Source organism: Solanum verrucosum, unplaced genomic scaffold, assembly GCF_900185275.1.
Source record: "Solanum verrucosum unplaced genomic scaffold, falcon-dt-bn FXZP01000268.1, whole genome shotgun sequence".
Taxonomy (NCBI): Eukaryota; Viridiplantae; Streptophyta; class Magnoliopsida; order Solanales; family Solanaceae; genus Solanum; species Solanum verrucosum.
This window is the reverse complement of record NW_026019957.1, coordinates 5259400-5265413: the sequence shown is the minus strand read 5'-3', so window position 1 is coordinate 5265413 and position 6014 is coordinate 5259400. Positions and strand designations below refer to the sequence as shown.

At 33.5% G+C, this 6014-nt stretch overlaps 1 protein-coding gene across 1 annotated transcript in view; it reads right to left on the bottom strand.

The window, feature by feature from the left end:
- LOC125814622 (syntaxin-52-like) overlaps nt 1-2588 on the bottom strand; it is an 8362-nt gene extending 5774 nt beyond the window's left edge. The window contains exon 1 of the mRNA XM_049494089.1: nt 2431-2588. The gene's annotated coding sequence lies outside the window, so the exon portion shown is untranslated. The remainder of the gene's footprint in view (nt 1-2430) is intronic.
- Nucleotides 2589-6014: the final 3426 nt, after the last annotated feature.

Here is a 6014-nt window from a genome sequence, read left to right as displayed (position 1 = left end):
CCTTGGCCAACAACCAGACAAAGCAAGATACTTTGTAGGGTATTCTGCTTTTCCATATTTGTTTCCATGGCCAATTTGTAATTTGTCGGTTTGTCTGATCCATCAGTTTATAAGATCTATTGGCTTTATAAACTCCTCTATTGTTTCCTGTCCACTATAATATCCTCCCTTGTTTGAAGTCCATTGAAAGGCTCCACTGTGTTGAGAAATTCAGCTACTCTCTAAACCTCCCAGTCATTGAGTTGTCTTCTGAAGTTGAAGTTCTACCCCTGTAGTGTCCATAAATCTGCTTTAAACCCTTGTTGAATTGTAACTAAGTTGTAAACATCAGGAAATAACTCTTCCAAGTTGCCTTTCTCATGCCAGTTATCCTTCCAAAACATGGGTCTTTCTCCCATCAAAAAATTTCACCTTTGAGTTGTTCTTCATTTCATCCCACAGCTAATGGACCTCCAAAGGCTGACCTCATAAGGGAAAGTCACCTCTTTGATCATCCATTTGTCTTCTGCTATATATTTATCCCAATCACACATTCCCACATCAGTTGTTTACCATTTGCGTACTTCCAATTTCATTTGAAGAGCTTTACTTTGCAAGTTTAGGTTCTTAATCACCAAACCACCATTCTTCTTTCCAGTTATCACTTTACCAAGTGAAATCCTTTCTTTTCCTTATTACCCTGCCATAGAAATTTCCTTCTAATACTGTCCAGCCTCTTGGTGACCCTTGTTGGGATAGGAAAAGGGAACATCATGTAAGTAGGAAGAGCATCAAGTACTAAATTGATTAGTGTCAATCTTTCACCCGTAGACAAGTTTTGTGTTTTCCACCTGGCTAGTTTTTTTCCACACTTCTTAGTCACACTGTTCCATATATCTATGAACATAGATTTGGCTCCCAAAGGTTATCCCAAGCATATAGTTGGTAGAGTGCCAACTTCACCGCCAAGGATTGTTGCTAACCAGCTCATGTTGTTGACTTCATTAATATGGTACATTAGACTCTTTCTGCATTTCATATGCAAACTAGAGACCCCTTGAAACAGAACCAAAATCACTCTTAAGTGCTTCTGTTGATCTTCCTCAACATCACAAAAGATAAGTGTATCATCTGCATATTGTAGATGTGTCGCTTCCAAATTGTCAATCTCTTCTCTAGACACTTCAAAAACCCTTTATCCAACCTTTTAATTTGGCTGTCTTGATCATGTTATTCAATCCTTCCATAGCAATTAGGAACAGAAAAGGTGACAAAGGATCACCTTGCCTGAGTCCTCTATTTTTTTTGTAATTTTGAAACTAGTAACTTAAGCCTAAGTCCTCTATGTGATTGGAAAAATCCTGTCGGAGAACCATTGACTAGAACTGAGAAGCTGATTGTTGAAATACATCGCTTTATCCATTTCAATCAATTTTTCCCAAAAGCCACCATTCCTAATATCTTCATAAGGTATCTCCAATAACATGGTCATAAGCTTTCTCTATGTCCAGCTTACATAGAATGTCTGGTTTCTTCTGCTTAGCTCTAGAATCAACAGCTTCATTGGCAATCAAGATTGCATCCATAGTTTGTCTCCCTTTAATGAATGTCATTTGCTAAGAATCTACCAACTTGCTAATCACCCCTTTCAATATACCAACCATTTGTTGAGAAACATTCTAGCATTTAATTAATCTTGAAGAATGGATGTATCTTTACTTGCTTCATAATGATCCTTGAGGCGACTACCCCTCTATTAGAATAGTACTTAATTTCAATTACACCTTACAGGCAAATAAAGAAAAATAAACTCACTAGCTATTTTACCCATCCTAAACATAGCTGAAATTAAGTGATAGGAATTTTTGTATGCCGGTCAACTGTTGTATTGAAGATAATGTACAGCTTGCGTCCAGGTAAGGTAATTGCAATTTGTTTCTAGAAGTACAAAATTCGGCTACAAAAGATAACCAAATGGCAACCCAAGTGTGTGACTTAGTAGTCAATGAACTGGGTTGAGAACCATAAGGTCTCATATTCAAATCCTAGCAGAGACAAAAATACTAGGTGATTCTTCTCATCTATACTAGTCTTGGTTGACAAAGTTACCCGGTACCTGTTAGTTGTGGGAGGTATCCGTGGAATTCGTCGAGTTGTGCGCAAGTTGACCACGATTATCAAAAAGAAAAGAAAAAGGTAACTAAATGGCCGTCAAAACAGCAATAACTATATGAAACGACTAGTAATTCCAAGTCCACAGCAGAACCACGGAATTCAGAACTTTAACTCTTTAATTGCAACAGCAAATAGAGAAAAAGAGAACGACGCAATATACTTTGAGTTTATACACCGGTCCATTAATTCTAGCAATCAAAAGCGCATTGGGAACAGTTCAAAAAGGGGAAATTCAAGAGCATCAATTACATATGTGAAGGGAGGAAACGATGTTACCTTTTCTTGGTGAAATTGAAATTGATGGTGAGAGAATTACGGAGACTTTTTGAAGGAGGAATCAAATGAGAACAGAAATCACTTTGGAGCAATGTTGCCCAGCTTCGTCGCCGTCGTAGTCGCCGCCGCCGTCGTCGTCACGCGCACTCAGGCAATGATAACTTCAGAACTATTTTGACTTTGTTTACGATTTTCTTTTCCTTTTTCTCTTTTTTTTTTTTCTTTTCTAGACATCCTTGGGTTGTTTGGGAGAACTAAAATTTTAACTACAACTTTAGTAGTGTTACAAAATAGTCTCATGAAAGCAAATTCATTAGGGAAAATGACATTATGGGAGACAATATATTGTATAAGGTAAAAATAGATGTGGTGTGTGTACGAATATACATAAAAAGTAGTGTTTTACATTGGAAGAAAGTAACAGGATTCATTTTGAAGAAGAGAAATTGAAATAAAGTTCGAAATCTGATTGAAGTTTAAATACTCAAAAGGAAGGATCATGAAGCTAGTCGTTATGCAACCGTGCAAGGACAATACCGAACATTACATCTTTGTCATTAAAGTCAAGTGAGACCTCATTAATAGGAAATATTTATGAGTTATCAAGTCAAGGAAAAATCATTCATATAAGAAAGGTCAAATCTTCATAATAGAGGATCGTTGAATTTTACCCTATCAATTTTCGTATTTTAATTATAATAAGTAAGATTGCAATTCTTATCATTTCTCGTGTATTTCAAGTTGTTTTGTGGTCATCTTTATCAAGGATATCACTGAAATCAGTCAGGCTTTAATTATTCAATTTCATTGATCTATTTATTTGTCGCTAATTCATTTTGTATTTAAAGTATATTTATACAATCTCTATCGATTCAATCCACTTGCCCTTAAACATCACGTACAAATTCAATTGTACCTTTTTTAGGGTAAGTAGTTTGACGCTTGTTGTGAGGCTAAGGACCAAGATATTGTTTTAGGTTCAATTAATTGTTCACTAACAAACTCTGTCTTTTGTGAAGCTAAGTGAACAATTGATTTAATGGATGACACTAGTAATGTTGATTAGACATTACCAACGCTAATTCACTCTTGAATGATTATCTGTCAACGAAGTTAGTTCTATCAATGAAGAGACTCGAAACATGAATGGGTAGGAGATTTTTCTGTAAGAATCTCAACATTCAAACTGATCAATACTCAACATTATGATGTTATCGACGAGCAGAATACGATAGGATTGCCAGTTCTGACTTGCTGAAAATCTTTGATATACTAAAGGGAGCAATGACATTGTGCTCTTTAATACCTAGTCATTCAAGTAAACTTTTTGAAATACTGTGATTTTTTTTTTTTATAAAAGAGTATGCCAATGCAAAGAATGTACAAATAAGAAAAGTGTACATATTTGAAATCACTCAAGGAAACATAGAAATATTGTGTGAGTTCATGATCTGATTTCAAAAATAAAAAATATAATTACCTCCGATTCTAAATGAATGAGGCGCAGAAGCTTTTATTAAGGGCTTAGCCCTAGAAGCTCTAGCGCGCCACGAAGGAAAACTTGTTAGAATTCTCAACAACAATATGATGAGATGTGTGCAATAGGTCTTAATCAAAAATTAGCTAAAGAACTTTATAATATTTGGTGATTTGATTCTAGTATAACTACTTTTATGTTTATTAAGTAGGAAGAATTCTTATCCAAACTACTAAATTCTTCTAAAGTTATTCTTACTTTTGAGAAATCATATAAGTTTTATTTGAAGGCACATGAACTTGAAACTCAATCTACGATAATGAATATCACCTAATGATCATAAACATTTATATGTTCCTTAATTATTAGGAATCTGATTTCTTTTTCAGAATTTAATGATTCTAGATTTTATTTTAAACTTTGACATCAATTTTTCAATTTATAAAAATGACTTATACATAATTTGTAATTTCATGATATATTTCTCGAATTGCTTTCCTTATAATAGTGAAACTAATGGTAGCTCATTAGATGAATGTTTTGTTTACTTGTGGCACAAACGCTTATGATTATTCATCCCAAGAAAGAATTAAAAGAAATAGTAAATTCTCATAAATTTAAATCTTGCTAACCTTGATATACATTTGGATTGTAAAGGTAAAACAAATCAAACATAGTAAAAATAGTATCACAAAAAACACTCAGTCTCTTAAAATTATACACACTAGCACTTGCAGATCCTTTAGTATTTCATTTTTTGGTGGAGAAAATATATTATAATTTTTATGAATAATTTTCAGATTATGAATATATCTATTTGCTGAAAGAAAGAAAATACTCAAGTGACAAATGCTCTCAAAGTATATGTTAATAAGGTTAAAAAATACTTAGATAGAAAAATGAAAATTATTATGTCATATAGAAAAATCTATAAGATAGAGAATTCTATAACGATCTGTTTCATCATTATTGAACTTTCCGCAATACGATAGTAAAAAATTTAAAAATCCCAATATGAGTTTTGTTCTAAGATAGATAAATCATAACAAAAGTGGGATATGATTTGATGGGGCACACTACATCGGTCAGGAACTGTTGTACCGAAAGTCGCAAACATAAATTTGAATTAAATTATTTCAAGAGTTAAACTTCTAATCAAAGGGGGATTTCTTTCTCCTAAAGAAATTTTATAGATGAAGCATTTTAAAAAGCAGCGAGGGAAAGTTGTTCAAGAAACAATTTTGTCGCTAACAAAGAGGAGTTTAACCAGTCTCTCCTGTTTTCATTCCTTCAAAGACCACAATATTCTTCTTTTTGTGTTAGAAGAACATAATATTCTTCTTTTTGTGTTGGAAGACTACACTATTTTTTTTGTGTGTTAGAAGACCACAACAAAAACGAATTTTATAGGGTTTTCTCGATCATTTTCTTACAATTTTTTCGTTAAAATTTTGACTCGATAGAAAAAAAATAAAGTTGCAGGAGTATCAAGGCATCAACTTGGCATCGGGGTAGGTTATAATTTACATTAAATATAGAAAATTATAATGACCCATTCCGATTGCTATGCGTAGACCAATGATGAAAGATTTGAATCTATAAAACTTATAGTGATTTGAAAATTTGGGATTAAGCCAGTCTCAAGTGAAATCAGAATGAGGTGTGGTGTAGGGCAATTCGAAAATGGATTGGGTAGTATGTCTAGTCTTGTATCATATTTTTAGTAGCTAAGACATTAAGAAATTCATAGGGCTTTCCGGAAGTGAATTCCGGTGAGTAGAACTCCCTATATTGATCTTTGCATGAATGGATTATGTTGGAACGTCAAGGATCAAAGTGTGCTGCGAAATGAGGGCTTTGGGGAGAATTTTTGAGTTTCTGCCTTTGTGCAACTCGCTATAATGAACACGACAATTCCATCCTTTTTTTTTCCAAAAAAATCCTTTATAAAATCTTTTTAAAAAATTCATACTTCACCCCCCCCCCCCAAACCACCCACTCATTCCCCCAAAAAAATTGATATTATTTTATTTCTTAAAAAAAATAAAAATTCTACCCCATCCTATTGAACTCTCCGCTCCTAATTAATTTATTTTATTTTATTTAC